The sequence below is a fragment of the Papio anubis genome, chromosome 1 (assembly GCF_008728515.1).
Source record: "Papio anubis isolate 15944 chromosome 1, Panubis1.0, whole genome shotgun sequence".
NCBI classification, from domain to species: domain Eukaryota; kingdom Metazoa; phylum Chordata; class Mammalia; order Primates; family Cercopithecidae; genus Papio; species Papio anubis.
Window position 1 is genome coordinate 48737757 of NC_044976.1, and position 18315 is coordinate 48756071.

Below are 18315 nucleotides of genomic sequence, written 5' to 3' on the forward strand. Positions count from 1 at the left end.
CTCTGCATTTCATTTTCCTCCTGCCCACCAGCAATGTAATTCCCTCAATATCAGCTTCTGCTGGTCAAGAAAGTGAAACTTTCCAATGCCAAAAGAAAACATTTAAAATACAGAATATTTAATCTTTAAACAAGATTAAAACCTGGCTATGACTTTTAAAATGTGCTTTGGGAGACTTCTTATTCAGTCTCCTGAGTCATTCCCTATCGCTTCTCTCACCCCTCCTCTATTCTCACATTGCACAAGAAATCTCTCTAAAACACACATGTGACCTTGTCACATCCCTGCTTAAAACCCCTCAGTAGCTCCTCACTGCCATCTTCTGTCTTCAAGATTCACCTCAGGCTGTGTCTCCTCCAGGAAGCCTTCTTTGACCCTCACTCTCCTTTAGGATCCCACAACCCCTGTGCACATTCTCACACTCTGTGTCCATGTCTTGTCCATCCTAGACTGTGGGCTCTTTATGGGCAGTTCTCTAGTTCCATGTCCCCAGAACCTGTCATCTCACCTTATGCTTAGTAGATGTTCAGTTGATGTTTGTTGAGAAAACCAACTTACAAAGGCAGTGCTGATCTCACCACCGAGGCTCTAGGTTTAGCTCAGTGTTTACGGAAGGCAGTGTGGGTGCTGGCCGTGGTCCTGAATCTGTAGGGCCTGAGGAGAGAAAATGTAATAAAGAAAACTTGAGTGTGATGAATACAGTTCTCATTCATTCAAATAACCTCCAGACAGATGGCATTTTATTTGGAAAGTGGAAGGAGGGCAGGGATTCTGGGGACTTCAGTTCCAGTCCTGGCTCTTCTATGAACGCTCTACTCAAGACACAAAACCTTTCTGGATTTCCATTTTTTTCATACGTCAAGTGGAAACAAAACCTGACCCTCCCATGTCACAAGATTGTTCTAAAGATTACAAAAGATGATGTCTATGAATCTCTTTGTAATCTTTTTTAAAGTGCTTGCCATGGAAGACATCAAAAGTTCCTCCCAGCCCTTTCAGTGCTCACCGGTTTAGAGTTATCTACACTGACCACCTCCAATTCTTCACCTCCAGCTTGCTTCTCAGTTCACGCCCATGTGGCTTCTGGACTCATCATCCTGACAAAACAACTCTCAATAATGACCTCATGCTGGTAAACCTATTCTTCAATCCTCATTATACTTGCTCTCCTAGGACTATGTTTTTCGCACTCCAGCACTTGCCCCAGGATATAATTATACATTCATTTATGTGCCTGTTTGATTAATACTTTCTCTCTAACTAGACTCCATGAGGACCTGGAGTTCCATGAGTGAACTCCATGAGGACCTGGAGTTCCATGAGTGAACTCCATGAGGCTACAAATCGTGTCCGTTTTTCTTGCCATTGCACTCTCAGGTCCTGGTACAATGATCACAAGAAGCAGCCTCCCCCATGACTTGGAGGGTAGGCAATGTGCCCAGAGCAGGCCTGGTCATGTCCAACACCAGCAGATACCAAAAGAAATCCTGGAACCTCTATGGAAGTCCCAGAGTCCTCTGCTGCAACAATCTCCTGTCCCCCACTGCCAAGGCTTCTACCTGATGTGACTTGGAGCTCTGGGGAGGCCTCTGCCTCTTGAGAAATACAGAGGGTACAAGGAGGACTGCATGGTGTCCAACAGCATGAGCACAAGAGGTGAGTACGTGGGGTAAGATCTGGAGCACCACTGAGTCCACCTGCCCTGCTGTGTAGAGAAAGAAAACTAAGGCCAGAGAAGAAATGTAATCTAAGACCTTACAATGAGTTAATGTAACAGGCCAGAAAAAGCTAGAGGCAGGAAATGTGATCTCTCAGATCTCCTATGATCCCTACTCTGGGACACCATGAGCCCTGGGCTGCCCTCTACTATAACACATGTCTCCCTGGGTTGCCATTGTCTGTTCACATGTCCACCTTCTCCTGGAGGACAAGGAGAATGTCTGGTTAATCTTTGTATTCCCAGGGATAGCACAATGCATGACACATAGTAGGACTCAATCAATGTTTCTTGACTAGACACTGGATCACAAAGAGATTAGGAAAGTGGATGCCAAATGGTAAGAAGGCTGACTGGGAGCCAGCTCAGAATCCCTCTTAGCTTGAGACCCACCCACCCCCAAAGCCCAGAAATAAGGAATAGTCAGCCTCAAGCCTGAACATCCCCAAGATCCAGTAATGGGCTCCATGGTGAAGTCCCTAAAATAGATCTGCTACTGAATTCCTGCTGAATTTCCAGGCTATTCATCCAAGAAGCCAGCGCCATCCTATAACCCCTTAGGAAGAAGAGAGCTTTAGAGTTTATGATTTGCCCTTACAGGTAACACAAAGCACAGAATATTATTTGCATTTGAAAGCCAGGGAAACTGAGGTTCTTTCATCCATCCCATAAGGATATGGAATCAGGGTATATTATTCAGGATTTTCCAGAGAAACAGAACCAATGAGATAAATAGATGATAGATAGATAGATAGATAGATAGATAGATAGATAGATAGATAGATAGACAGACAGACAGACAGACAACAGGGGATTTATTATGAGAATTAGTTCATATAATTACAGAGGCCAGGAAGCCCCATAATATTTTGTCTGCAAGGTAGAGAACCAGGAATGTCAGTGGTATGATTCAGTCAGAATCTGAAGGTCTCAGAACCAGGAGCTCTGAAGTCCAAACGCAGAAAAAAATGGATGTCCCAGTTCAAGTAGAGACAGTGAATTCGCCCTTCCTCCACCTTTTTTTTTCCATCCAGGCCCTCAGCGGATTGGAAGATACCTGCCCACACTGATAAGAGAGATATTCTTTACTCTATCTACTGATTCAAATGCTTACGTCTTCTGGAAACACCTTCACAAACACAACAAGAAGTAATGTGTTACCAGTCATCTGGGTATCCCTCACCCAGCCAAGCTGACACATAAAATGAACCATCACACAGCGGCTTTGCAGTCAAAACTCACGACTTTGAATTCCAGCTCCTCCACTTACAGCCATATACCCTTAGTCTACGATGTGGATTTGAGTGGATATAGAAGACAATGACTGTACCTTCAAGGAGCTTACAGTCTAGTGATGGAAAGATTATGTCTACAAGAATTCTAATGCCAGGCAGAATGTGATTCTAGCAGGAGGCTCACAGCCTACTGGGAGAAAAACTTAATGGAAAAGTTTCTCATTTGAGTCTTTAAAAATGCATGGGATTTTAATGGCAAAGAAAGGAAAATATTCCTGGTGAAGACAGAAGAGAGCATGGGGCATGTTCCTGGAATGGGAAGTAAGTCTGTTTGGCTGGAAGACTTAAGGATGTGTGGAATACAAATGAGATCTGAGGCCACGAAAAAGAAGTTGGGAGAGAGATTTGAATGCTACTCAAGTGCTCAGAAAGGTTAAATAACTTGTCCAAGGACACAAAGAATCAGTGGAGGATCTAGGACTGGGCTTCAGAACTCTTTCCTTTCACCACTCTGCTCTCATCTTCAACATTAGTAAGGCACAGTGGATGGCAGGGGCAGGGGGCTGTCCCATTATAAAAGCACATGAAAAAGAAACAGTCAGAATTAGTGTGGCTGTAGGGGAGGAGCTCAGAGCTGCTTGACAAATTAAAAAGGGAATTTCAGGATGAAAGCAAGGAAGTTTGTTCTGTCCCACATCTCTACAAGTGGCATATTCTATTGCCCATCAAAACCATGCTTAGAATGGGTATTAATCTTTGCCATGGGTACATAATGTTAATATAATTAATATAAATTAAACATCCCCACAGACATTTTTTCTTCAGAAATAATTACCTTTGCTAAGACTTTTCATGGAAAAAGGAAAGGTGAATTTCAGGCCCACTCACAAATTCCGAATTTTTGCAAATTTTCGATGTTAGTAGAGAGAAACTGAGACTGGAACCATGTTGGTTGACCGAAATATTCAGCATCTTCAGAATAGTCTATCAGAATGTTTCAGAATCTCCCAGGCTCTAACATATTTGAGCATGGACTCAGCCAGATCCAGGTCCAAGGACCCACTCAGACTCTACCTGTCTGTATGACCCTGAGACCCTCAGACCACCTCTCCAGACCCACCTCATATTCTAAATATAAAATAAATCAGATAATGGATTTGGAGTCCATCAGGGATCTCATAATCTAGAGGGGGAGACAGCAAAGGAATAAAGCAGGTGAAGTAGGATGCCCCAGCTCTGCAGGGAGGATTCCAGGCCAGAGGTAGATAACTATTTGGTTGTTGATGGGAGGCACGAGGTCATCTTTTCCTCCTGACACCCTGAGAGGTACTAAACTTAGCCTTTTATGTAACTTATGTCTTACTACTACTGTAAGGCAGGTTATTACGTCTTCATTTTACACAAGAGGAGAATGATGCTCAGAGAGGTTAGTTACTGACCAAAGGCAAAAGAAGGGGCAGATGCAGATTCAAAGCAACGCCACTCTAAGGTTAAAGCCTGAATGCCCAATCTCTACACTATGCCACCTTCCGCGTAAAGCCTGCTGGGCGTCACTGGAAATCTCATCTGCACATCCACCTTGGAATTCTGGGATATCAGCAGTATTTCTACACTGGGGCTCCAAGAACCTTGAGAGTGATGGCAAAAGGAACTTTGTGACCGAGGCTCATGTAAGAGTCACAAATTGGAAGGGGAAATTCAGACTGTATCCACCCAGGATGGAGGACTAAGGCAGAGGCTCCATATGAGGTAAAAGAGCATGAAATGCAAGGGTCTCCCTGGGGAAACTAAAGAAGCCCCAAGGTTCACAAGGTTGGGAGGGGAGCTCCAGCTCAGGAGTTCAAAAGCAAAGTGGTGAGGAGGGGTTGTGCTGGTCCCAGGCCAAGGTTCTCAGGCACTTCCTGCTTCCCACCAGGATGGGTGAGACTCAAGGTGTGGCTGAGGACAGGGAGGGCCTAAATGTACCTGGCTGTGGAGGGAACTGAACTAGAGGAAGAAGCTGAAAGTTGGGCAGAGTCTGATGCTCATCCTCTTAGGAAGGCACATGCCTGATCAAGGAAGAGCAGTACCTAACTCTTCTGCATCCTTCAAAACCCTACTTTGACTTCACTGCTGTTAAAATGATTTCCATGAGCTCTTCCCTAGATTTAATTAATCCCTCCCTCTGAATTTCTATTGAAACATCTTCTTGACCACATTGCCCTTGTCAATGTACATATCTATCTCCTTGTCCAGAGTGCGAGATTCTCTGGGGCACAGAGCTACATCTGAGGCATCTCTGGGTCTCTGGGGCCTTGCACAGAATCCTGTATGAGTACAAGCTCAGGGACTTTTTGCTGAAGTGGATGACAAAGAGAGCAAGCATCCAAAAATGACTGCAGAAGCATGAGAAGAACAGAAGGGGTGTGTGTGTGTGTGTGTGTGTGTGTGTGTGTGTGTAGAAGGGATGATTTTGGAGGAGGGACATGAGAAAAGGAAAGCTTTGTCTAGGGAGAGGAAGAGGCCAGGCTCTGCCCCTGACCCCTGTGGGGAGCAGAGCTCCTTTCTGAGCTCGCTAGGACTGAGCTGAGCCTCGTCTGTACCAGTTCCAGAAGCTGTTCAGTTGCCTTCACAGCTTTTAGGTGCTGCAATGGGGTTTGTCAACAATTACTAGTGTTTTCTAATGAAGTTCAACTAGTTAAAACCATCCTCAAGCTAATGAACATTGTTGGGGACTTCCAGGAGAAAAATGCAGCTGGACACCCCATCGTTTGCCAATTTAAATATCCTCGAATATTTAAATTGGGGTGATTGAGCAGACTCCTCCTCACAGACATCAGAGGGATCTTCTCTAAGCCTGTCCACATCATGGCCAACCTTAAATTTGAATTTTAAGTCAGTTAGCCCTCTGTGTCAGCCATATTGCTCTCCTCACCCTTTGCCAAGCATAGTTTGCTCACTTCTGTGTCTTTGCAGATGTCTTTCCCTCTGCTAGAAACTCCCTCCCCAACTCCCCATCTCCCCATCCCCACTTCATCTGGCTCAGCTGTCCCAAACATAGGATCTGATGCATTTTAGGAACTGCCTTAGTTTGGGTTTTCCCAGAAGCAGATTCCAAAGCAAGGACTCGAGTGCAGGTAGTGAATTTGGGAAATGACCCCAACTGACACTGAAGGGACACTGAGAGGTGATACAGAGCAGGGAAAGCACCAACAAAGATGCATTTTTCAAGAAAGTTACTTCCATGAGTAACTAGAACCTAACTCTGGGAGCCAGTGTAGGACTCCTGTCTCAGAGTTATCCCACCCAAAGGAAGAAGAAGTGGGGTTTCTATCTACCAGCTCCTATACACATTGGCTGAGAGCTGCTCTGGGCAGCAGAGGCCAGAGGGAGGCATTGTGTTAATGCCCCACTACTTCTGGCCCGCCCCTTGTGCTCAGAATTGGTCAATGCCAGGTGCATGTGAATGGGCACTGATGGCATCTGCTTCAGGCACATAAATTTTGCTGAATGAATGATTGACACATAAACAACTCAATAGTGGTAATAATAATAACTAATATTTATTGTTTGGTATGTGTCAGGCACAGTTTAAGTACTTTGTACCTACTCACTTTCTGCATCCTTTTAATAACCCTTCAAGGTAAGCTATTATTATGTTCCTTTTATGGAGAAACAAACAGAAACACAGAGAGTTGAGTAACTTGCCCAAGGTCATGCAGCTAATGACTGACAGAGCTAGGATCAAACCTTGGCAATCTGGCATGGAGGTGCTGCAATCACTCTACCTGCACACTCAGGAGATGCTCCACCTCAAAGGCCTCTGCCATCTCTGACACTCCCAGTCTTATAATTCAAACAACTTCCTCCAACCTCCCAGGACCACCTCACTCTGGTGCACAGACCTTCATGGGCTCCATTTGTCTATTCCATGAAGCAAAAGCAGCCCCAGCATCCTCAGGCAAGCTTGTCTTCCTACCTTCCACTCTACCCACTGAGCTAAGGATCTCAACACATTGGCTACAGGAAGCTCCAACCCAGAGCCGGGGCTGGGAGTCAGATTCATCCTAGCTCTACCATCTCCAGCTGTGTGGCCTTCAGCAAGTCACTTAACTCATTCAAGTCTCCATCTCCTCATCTGTAAAATGATGATCACAATCCCTGCCCTAAAGGGTTGTGGTGAGCTTGTGGGAAGGCCCAGGCACATAGTGCATGCTCAAGGACAGGCAATTTCACATTCTTTGCTCTGAAGAAGTACACGGATATATTTCCATTAGGGTAAAACAAAAATATCTTAACGTTCACTTTATTCTAAGCCCTGGAGGCCTTTAGCAGGGCTGACAACTTCGTCTGGAGGATGGTAAATATTTGTCTATTTCAGAGGCGGTATTTATCTTCTAAGGCACTCGTGCCAGTCCCCGTGCTGACAAGCAACTTGTTTATTTATTACCTTAATAACAAATAGATTGTCAGGCCTAGAGGCTCCGCACACACTGACTTGAGGATGTGCCTGCTTTGAGCCCCAGCCAGTCCAGGCTCTGTCCAACTCTGGGGGTCTGGGGAGCTGCGGGAGTGCGGCAAGAAGGGACCTGGCTGCCTTCCATGTCCTGCCATTTATTCTTTCATTTGTTCTATCCAAAACCCTCCCCTTATCGAGCCCATACTGTGAGCCTTGCCATGGGCTGACCCTGGGCTGCAAGGAAGAACCATGCATAGCCACTGTCCTTAAAGGGTTCAAAGTCTAGAAAGAGGGAGATGATGGTGATAAAAATAATAAGGATAATAACAATAGTTAATAATGGCCAGGCGTAGTAGCTCACACCTATAATCCCAGCACTTTTGGAGGCCAAGGCGGGCAAATCACGAGGTCAGGAGATTGAGATCATCCTGGCTAACATGGTGAAATGCGGTCTCTACTAAAAACACAAAAAATTAGCTGGGCATGGTGGCGGGTGCCTATAGTCCCAGCTACTCGCGAGGCTGAGGCAGGAGAATGGCATGAACCCGGGAGGCGGAGCTTGCAGTGAGCTGAGATCATGCCACTGCACTTCAGCCTGGGCGACAGAGCGAGACTCCGTCTCAAATAATAATAATAACAATTAATAATAATAACAGTAAACACTCTGTGCCAGGCACTGTGCTAGGTACTTTACACACATTAACTCATTTAATTCTACTTATAAGTAGATACTATTATTATCCCCATTATACTGATGAGGTAACTAAGGCACAGAGAGTCAAGGGGCTTACCCAAGCTCACCCCTACAAAACTCATTGCAGTACACAGCAGGGGTAGATACCAAAACTACATAATAATCATGCAATAATAATATTTATGTTTTTTATGATAGCCGCAAGGCTTCCTAGCTATTTTTCCCACGTACCAGACACACTCCTGCCTTAGAGTCTTTGTGTTTGCTGCTTCCTCTTTCTAGAAGAGTCTTCCCCCAAAATCCACCTTGCTCACCTCCTTCAAATCTTTGTTCAAAGTCACCTTTTCAGTGGCACCTCCTCCGTTTATCATTGCTGCCCCATCTGACCCTCCAACCTCCTTTGCTTAATCAGCTTCCATAGCACTTATCACTGTAACACGTCCTACTTTTGTTTGCCTTTTCCCACTCAAATGTACTGCCGTGGGGCAGGGTTTTTTCTGCCTTGTTCTCTGCTGCATTCACAGTATTCAGAGAAGAGCCTGGCATATAGGAGGCACTGAGTTTGTTGAGTGAATGAATTATTCCTCACAGTTTAATCTCTGCAGCCCTCCCCTGAACTGCTGGCATTTCTCAGGGTCCCAGACATTGCTTCTCCTTCCTGGTGTCACCAACACACTCTCCTTGGAGGATTTCACACCTTCCAGGGATTCAGGTTCCAGCCTCCTCTGAGGACTCTCAGATCTTTGTCTCTAGACCAGATCTTGTTCTTGTGTTGACCTGTTTAGGTAAGCATCCAGGAGACTTCTCTACCACGGCTCCACCTAAGTCAGAGTCCAAAGCCTTCTCACCACCCTCTACCCACATGCACCCCTTCTCCTGGGGAACCAAGTCCCAGTCACCAAAACCAGGAACCTGGGGGTCAAGCTTTAACTCCTTCCCTCCTTCATCCCACTATCAACAGTCCCAGGTTCTAAAAAGCATCTCTGGTCTTCCCCTTCTCTGTCACCACCTCAATTCAGGCCATTATCATAAGGGAACCATAGCTCCAGCCTCCCTCCGGGACTGCCACCAGCCCCTCCCTGTGAAACCATCCCCTATGGTGTTTCTAAAACACCAGCATGCCCATTTAAGTCCCCTGCTCCAGGCTATTTAGTGGCTCCCCATTGCCTACTGACTGAAAGCCAAGGGCATAGCCTCAACCTACCTTCCCAGCCTCATCATCCCAGCCTTGGCATTCCCCCTTTCCCAAACACATCGCGCACCCACATCTGTGCTTGAGTCACTCCCTCCACCTGAAATGTCTGTGCCCCTCTCCTCTGCGTGGAAAACTCCTCCTCACCTTTCATGATCCAACTTAAATGTCACCTCCTGCAAGCATCATTCTCTGAGAGGAGAGGAGGGGCATTGTGAGGACATGGACAAAGGAAAGAATGAGACAGGTTTGGGCAATGGACCTTGCAGCTTCTGGGACCCTCCATCAGGGCTGGGCTCCTAGAATCTCCCGTGGGTGGTGAACTTACCACTGGCTTCGAGGTGGGGGTTGTAATTGCCCGTGGCTGGGATTCTCAGTGTGGGTCACAGACCTGACAGACACACAAAGCACCTGGACCCTCAAGAGTTCATGTCAGAGGTGTCAGGTGCCTGAGAACATGGGGACTACCAACCACATGACACGCTCAGGGGAAAAGACCGTCCAGATACCTGAGGTATCCTCTACTGCTGCTGATCACAGGGGGCCAGGGCCCCAACAGCGATCCTGGGAGCTAGTATGAGGCAGCACGGTGTGTTGGTTATGCCCATAGAGATCCTAGAGCTAGGCTGTCTGGGTTTGAATCCTGGCTCTACCACATCCTACTGCTGAGGCCTTGGACAAGTTACAAAAATATTCTGTGCCTCAGTTTCTGTATCTAAAAAAGAGAAGTATTCATTGCACCTACTTTATAGGGTCATCATGAAAACTAAATGACTTACCACAAATCAAACATGTAAAATATAGTAAGCATTATTTAGGTATGGTTATTATTGATGTGATTATTCACACTGTGGTTTGGCAGGCCAAGCCCAGAAACCAGACAGAGCAATGACTGGGCATTGCCTTCCAGAAGGGTAGTGGCTTGAAGGGAGTGACCCTGGGCCCAGGCAGGGCTCCTCTGTGTCATTCTTCAGGACTCAGCTCCAGCCCACGCTCTCCATTATCTAAGTAGCCCTCCCTGACCCTGGCCCTCCTGAGGTCCCCTGCAGCCTCCCACCTCTGTATCACCCTGTGTTGTCATTATCTGCTTACATGTCTGTCCTCACACCCAGGCTGTGAGCTCTGAACTGGCATGGTCCACCCCAGTGCAGCTCTTGGAGCCCCAGTGCCTTTCTTGGTGCCAGGCCTGCAACATATGCTCCACAACTGAGCAGAGCTGCCAAGTCCTCCCCAGCCCAGAGCCTGTGGCCTAAAATCTAAAGCCTTTAATGCCTGCCTCAGAGCTGGGTGCCACAGGAAGGATCACACCCTCAGACCTGGACATCTTGGGGGAAGGTTTCTTTTCTTTCCAGAGAGCCACGCCTCCAAAAGCCACCGAGACTGCTCATGAGCTGGAATTCAAGACCTGGGGAAAACCTAAGGTGTGTCTGGTAGAGAAGTATGGGGGCAGGGCCCATTCCCTGTGAGAGTCTTCCCTGGGTAAAATTGGAAATTTAACAACAGGCTCGACCCAAGGCACTGACCAATGGAGTGGAGACCCCTGCTATGCTCACCATTAACCCTGCACTTGCTTGACCACAGGAGGGCTGAGGATCCTACGGGAGATGACAAGACAGCTATTTACCAGCCGGCATAAAAATATTTCAGTATTTTGACAACCAGCAGGGCTCTATTTGTACAGCCCAGCTATTGGACCTGAAAACAACGATGAAGGAGACTCAAGCGCTTGTCCTCCAGGAATTTACTGCCCAGTGGGTTGCTGGGGAGCCAAGGCTGAGAGGCAAGCAAGCAGTCACCCCACAATGAGACAAATGCTATAAAGGAACTGCATGCAAAATGCTATGAGAGTCCAGTGAAGGAGGAATGCCCAGGCTTGGATGAATCTGGGGCTATTGAAGAAGGAGGAGGTGTTTTGGAGGGCTTGGAGTTCTGGCCAGGTAGGTAAAGAGGAACGGGCACTGCAGGCAGTGAGAACAGCAAGGGCAAAGGCCTGGAACTGGGCAGGTATGGGGCATGTTGCTTGGTCCCCCTGCCTCCCATCTGCACATTGCACATTGAAGACAGTGTGGCAATTCCTCAAGGATCTAGAACTAGAAATACCATTTGATCCAGCCATCCCATTACTGGGCATATACCTAAAGGATTATAAATCATGCTGCTATAAAGGATGCTAGGGGAGAACCTAAGGGTACATGTGTCTTTATAGCTGCTATAAAGACACATACACACATATGTTTATTGTGGCACTATTCACAATAGCAAAGACTTGCAACTAACCCAAATGTCCATCAATGACAGACTGGATTAAAAAAATATGGCACATATACACCTTGGAATACTATGCAGCCATAAAAAAAGATGAGTTCATGTCCTTTGTAGGGACATGGATGAAACTGGAAACCATCATTCTGAGCAAACTTTCTCAAGGACAGAAAACGAAACACCACATCTTCTCACTCACAGGTGGGAATTGAAAAATGAGAACGCTTGGACACAGGGCAGGGAACATCACACACTGGGGCCTGTTGTGGGGTGTAGGGAGGGGGGAGGGGGAAGGGATAGCATTGGGAGATACACCTAATGTAAATGATGAGTTGGTGGGTACAGCACACCAACATGGCACGTGTATACATATGTAACAGACCTGCACGTTGTGCACATGTACCCTAGAACTTAAAGTATAATTTTAAAAAAAAGAAGTTTGGAGTTTGATTCAATTGGCAGAGAAAAGTCAGAAGTGTATTAAAATACACTTAGATAGGCGACTGACATGGCTGGATTTGGCAAGAAAACTAAATCTGGCTTCAATGTGGAGAGTGGGTTGGAGAGGGCCAGATGGGAGGCAGGGGGGCCAAGCAGTGGCTGCTGCGGGGCCCCCATCATGGAGGATGTGGAGTGCCCAGTGAGACAGAGGAAAGATGGGGGGCATAAGTGGGCAGCATCCTCTCAGAAAAAAAAAATCAGCCACATTAGGCCAGTCTCGGCCAAAAGGAGGAGTTTGTCTTCTGGGTGGAGGGAACTGCAAAGCATCTGAGAGCCAAGGGGATCCTGATAGATGAGGAATTTAATCCTCATGCATTTAGCCAGGCCTGGGAACAACAAACAGGAGCAGGTTATTGGCTGGGTCCCCGTAATATGCTCCCACGCCATGACTATCTATCTGACTCACCCATTATAACCCCCGGACCTTGAAAAAGACAGGAAGAAGTAGCTCCAACTCACTGCACAAGGTTCAGTCGCCATTTATCTTTCAAACAAGTGGCTCTGTGGGTCAGCATTTGTCATTCGACTCATCAGAGAAGAGCTGCAAAGCATGGACTCGGAAGGCCATGGTTTGAGGCTGAGCCACGGAATGAGTTCTGGGCCAGGGGTCCTGCTGCTGCCACTCACTGGCTGTGTCAAAGGTGACCAAGTCAATCCCCTGCACCTCAGCCTCAATTTCCTCATCTTGAGAGGAGGACTGTTGTGCACCTCACCTGAGGATGGCACCTCTGCTTGCTGTCGGTCTTCTGCTTTGGGGTAACAGGCCAGCTACCCAGCTTCTCAGCTGGCACAATGACAAAAGCAACTACTCATTAAACACCTAGTGTGCATCAGACTCTGTAAAGGACACTATAAACACATACATGCGCATACACACATACACACACACAGACACACACAAACCCCAAACCCCTCCAATGCAGACAGACACTATTATTACCATTTTAGAAATACAAAAATGAGGCCAGACCCAGTGGCTCACACCTGTAATCCCAGCACTTTGGGAGGCCGAGGCAGGTGCATCACTTGAGACCAGGAGTTCCAGACCAGCCTGGTCAACATGGTGAGACTCCATCTCTACTAAAAATACAAAAAAAAACTTAGGTGGATGAGGTGACACATGCCTGTAATCCCGGCTACTGGGGGGTAGGGCTGATGACCAAAATGAATCTGGGAGGCAGAAGTTGCAGTGAGCTGAGATTGTTCCACTGCCCTCCAGGCTGGATGACAAAGTGAGACTATATCAGAAAAGGAAAGGTAAGGAAAGGAAAGGAAAGGAAAGGAGAGGAGAGGAGAGGAGAGGAGAGGAGAGGAGAGGAGAGGAGGGGAGAGGAGAGGAGAGGAGAGGAGAGGAAAGGAGAGGAGAGGGGAGGAGAGGGGAGGAGAGGGGAGGGGAGGGGAGGGGAGGGGAGGGGAAGGGAGGGAAAGGAAAAAGAAAAGAAGGGGAAGCAAGGAAGGAAGGAAGGAAGGGAGGGAGGGAGGGAAGGAAGGAAATGAGACTCAGAGAGGTTCAGTCTTGTTAAAGACCACACAGGGAATAAAGGGCAAAGCTGGGATTTAAACATAGATTTGTTGGATGCTAATATGTACAAGTTTCTGTAAGACTAGGCAGACTAGGCAGGTATGAGAATGTGAAAGGGACTCGGAGGGACTCAGGGCTCCTTGTCACATTCAGCAAACTGGAGGGCCCTTCCTCTCCCTCAGGGCTTGCCCTTCTCTCTGAAATATACACAAACCACCTGAAATGGCACACTAACCATCTGCCCTCTCATCCTTTAAAAAAAGTGTTTCTACTTCCCAGTGGAAAATGAAAATATGACGATGGCTCTACGTCCTTATTGTTCTTATAGTTCAGTGATGAAGATTTTTGACTTTGGTATCATTCAAACCTGTTACTTTCTAGTTGTGTGACCTTGGACAAGTTGATTAACTCCTCTGAGCTTTGATCTCATCATACATAAAGTGAGGAAAATGACAACGATAATCTCCTCCTCATGGATTTGTAGTCAATTCATAGGGAGCATTTTGCTCTGAGCCTGGCCCACAGTAATAACAGTATCCACAGCACAGATTCTAGACTTAGACTGACTGGATTCCAATTCTGTCTCCACTGTTGGGTAACCTTGGGGAAGTTATGTAACCTCTCTTTGAGTTTTCTCATCCGTAAAAGAAATCTCATCTATAAAATAGGGATCCTTATAGAACCTATCACATAAATGGTTGTGAAGATTAAACAAGTTAATACATGTGAAATGCTTAGAAATTTGGGGGAATCTCATCAGCACTCAATAAGTGTTGCCTATTTTAGATAATCTTCACCATCTACTATAAAATATATGATAGAAAACCATTTATAGACACTTTGACTCTTACACAAATATCTGGAAACCTACAGAGAATAATTAGAACAAGAGAACTTGAATTGGGGAAAAAGGGGATAAAAGGGGTATCAACTGGGATCAGCAGGGTTAAAGAACCAGGTATATATTGCAATGTTGAAATGGAACTCAGTGCAAAGTGCTAGCTAAGACAGAAGGAATTGCCTCTCTCTCTTTCTCTTCCTCTCCCCACCTCCCTCCCACACTCCCTCCCTCCTTTCTTTCAATTATTGTAAAAATAAAATGGGATGATAATGCATGATGCAGACTGGCTAGCTCTTTACCAAACCCATGTCCTCTTCTCCTGGGCACACGGCTAGACTACATTTTCCAGGTCTTCCTGTCATTAGGATTAGCCATACATCTGCATTCTGAACAATGGAATCTGAGCGTAAGTGATGTATGCCACTTCCTGACCTGGCCATGAAAAAAAAACTTCCATGCTCTTTCCCCTTCTGCCACTGGGTGTAGATTACAGCATGCCTCTAGAGCCACATGTTGAACTTGAAGATCCACAGTATATAAGGAGCCTGGTCTGACTCACCACTTGAAGGAGAGTTTCCCATCAGTCAAAACACCCATTCTGGACTTTATCAGAGAAAGAAATAAACTTCTATAGTGGTTGAACCATTATGCTTTCATGGACTTATTTGTTATGGCAGCTAATGACAGCCTAACTAATGCTACTGCTTGCGAAAAGTTTAATGCTGTGCCTGGAACATAGTGAGCACTTAGTTTATGGTAGCCAAGAATTCAAGAGATCAGAAAGCCCAACAATGTTGCAGATTATAAGATATCAAAACTTGCATTGGTTTCAGAAAACAAGCCTTTTGCACCCTGTCTCTTCTAAACCCACAAAAGCATAGAGGTGCCTCTTTGGGTCTCTGTAAAACAGACTTAATGAATCCATCCAAAAGAGTGACCCTGAGGAATAAAGAAGATAATTATGATCACTACCATTTAATCAAAATATGGATTGTGCATTAGGCATTTAACTATTGACTTTATCTGCATTACCTTTCTTATTCCTCCTAAGTACATTAATAATTCCCATTTTACAGGTAATGAAACTGAGGGTCAGAAGTTAATGTCCAAGTCACATAAATAGTAAGTAGGCAGCCAAGCAAAGACTTGAACTCAGGTCCTATTGATTATACAGTCAAACTCCTTAAACAACTCCCCTTCCCTGGGTGAGGAGAGGCCCTCCAGGGCCCATCTTGGCTGACTGGCTCCACATCTGGATCCTCAGCCAACAGGGGAGGGCAGTTGACCTTGGAGTCACAAGGGACAGTAAGTTGAGACTCAGTGTAAGAGATTTTAGGTCTGTCTGGCTTAACCCAGCTCTCCAGGCTTAGCTCCCTCCTCAGCCTCTGTGACCCAGCCAAGCTGAGGCTAGACCGAGTATTGGTGCAGCATGTAAAAAGCTAGAAAAAAAAAAAATGGGGGAAAACAGGTCACCAGGAGGGAAGAGGAAACTTGTCATCCCACTGCCTTCCACCCCACACTGACTCCCAGGAAGTAGTGAGACATTGGGCCCTGGCTTTCCCCTCCAAGGTCACCTTCATGACAGTTCCACCAGGGTTTCAGCTGGCAGCACCCGCCAACGCCAGGCCATGATGGATTACTGCTCGCTCTGGCTACTGTTCACTGCACAATCCAATCTAGGAGACACACATATTTCTCAATTCAGGGACTTCTTTTATTTTATGAAAAAAATCAGCCAGCTGCTCAGGCATGAGTAGCTGGGCTTGGCAAGTGCTGTGGATTTTGTGAGTCTCCTGCAGCCCTGTTGCCTTCCTGAACTGCTCTTCCTTCTGTCCTATCAATTACCCACTCTCAGCCCCATAGAGTGTGGAAGAAAGAGCCCAGGCTTTGGAGCCAATTAGTCCTGGGTTCAAGCCCCACATCTACCACTTACTCTCTGAGGGATTTTTCACAAGTTGCTCTGTGTGCAACTTTCCTTGAGCCTCAGTTTCCTTGTGCATAATGTGATGGTGATGCTACCCACACTCCAGAATTATTAAACGGCATAAATGAGTCATAAGTGTGGTGTTCCTGGCACAGCGAAGAGCATACCTGCAACTACTACACATAGAAGCCTATTCAGTTTCCTCTTCTCCATCTCTATTCTTAATCAATTTCTCATTTTCTCTGTCCCCTGCTCTCCCTCCCTCTTCCTCTTCTCTCATCTCTGCTTCTCTGTAGGTCACGTCAATCTTAAAACTTCCAGAGAATGTCCCTGATTGCTCTGTCCTAAAAATCGGAGCAATTACTACCATAAGCCCCTTGAACTAAGCTTCTTCTTTAAGCTCTGCCTTTATATGAACAACTATGGTCTATCTTGTGTTGTCATTAGAATATAATCCTTATAACTTGGAGAATGGTTCTGAAACTGACTTCTGGAAAGGCTGATTCCAACCCTTAAATATCTTGTCACCATCCTTCCAAATTCTAGTAAACCATTGTTCTCAGTTCTTCACCTGCTTTCTATATTTCTGATTTTATTGAGATACCCCCACCAGCTCAAAGAGAAAGGAAAGCATTCTGTGTGGGAAGTGATCAGGGGATTATCTTTATGAAACTGAGCAAAATAAAAAAAAAAATAGGCCAGGAGCGGTGGCTCATGTCTGTAATCCTAGCACTTTGGGAGGCCGAGGCAGGGGGATCACAAGGTCAGAAGATCAAGGCCATCCTGGCTAACATGGTGAAACCCTGTCTCTACTGAAAATACAAAAAATTAGTCAGGTATGGTGGTGGGCACCTGTAGTTCCAGCTACTCGGGAGGCTGAGGCGGGAGAATGGCGTGAACGCGGGAGGCGGAGCTTGCAGTGAGCCAAGATCGTGCCACTGCACTCCAGCCTGGGCAACAGAAAAGAATAGTAGCCTGATCTGGCCCAGGAGTCCAGACTCCCCACCACTTTATGAATCATTTGAGTCATCTTGTTAATAAACGTTTAAATGGAAAGAAAAGCAAGGAGATGAGTTCGATTGAAAAATCAAAGCTGGCCAAGTGCAGTGGCTCATGTCTGTAATCCCAACACTTCGGGAGGTCAAAATAGGCAGATCACTTGAGGTCAGGAGTTCGAGATCAGCCTGGCCAAAACTGGTGAAACACTGTCTCTACTAAAAATACAAAAATTAGCCAGGCACAGTGGCTCATGCCTATAATCCCAGTTACTTGGGAGGCTGAGGCAGGAGAATCACTTGAAACCAGGAGGCAGAGGTTGCAGTGATCTGAGATCATGCCATTGCACTCCAGCTTGGACAATAGAGCGAGACTCTGTCTCAAAAATAAATAAATAAATCAAATCAAATAGTAAAATGAAATAAAAATAAAAGCCAAATTAGTGCTTTAAATGAAGATGAACATTGAGCACAATCTTAGAAGACATTTCTGTGTCTCCTTTTGCTAGTGCCAGCTTGAAGGTTAGAAGAGGTTGTTCCTTCAAGTCAAAGGAGACCAGTGACCCTGGATCAGAGACAGCCCCACTCTGAGTACTGGCACCAACAGCCAGAATAGAGCTAGAGGCCTTGGGGTGCCTGAATTGCCTGCTGCCATGTCAACATCAGAACACAACATCAAAACATCTTCCCAAACATCCTTGACTTCTCCGCCTTCCCCACTCAGATACTCAACCATTCTCCAAGTCCTCTCAAATACCTAGCAAGTCCACCCTCTTTTCTCCATCCCATTTCCTCTGTCTTATTCCAGGCCCCATGACCTCTCACCTGGGTCACCGCACTAGCCTCCTCCCTGATCTTTCAGCCCTTGCCCCACCCCAATCCTCTCTCTGCACAGCAACAAAGTAATCTTTCAAAAATACCAAACTATGTCTCTCTTCTCTGTGGAACTGTCAAAGGCCTGCCACTGTTCTCAGGCTAATCTAACTTCTTAGAC

The 18315-nt window shown here is 46.2% G+C and overlaps 1 long non-coding RNA gene across 1 annotated transcript in view; it reads right to left on the bottom strand.

Moving 5' to 3' along the window:
* Positions 1-18315, bottom strand: part of LOC103885055 — a 65494-nt gene that overhangs the window by 14237 nt on the left and 32942 nt on the right. The window contains exon 2 of the long non-coding RNA XR_004185093.1: positions 509-654. This is a non-coding gene — a long non-coding RNA (uncharacterized LOC103885055). The remainder of the gene's footprint in view (positions 1-508; positions 655-18315) is intronic.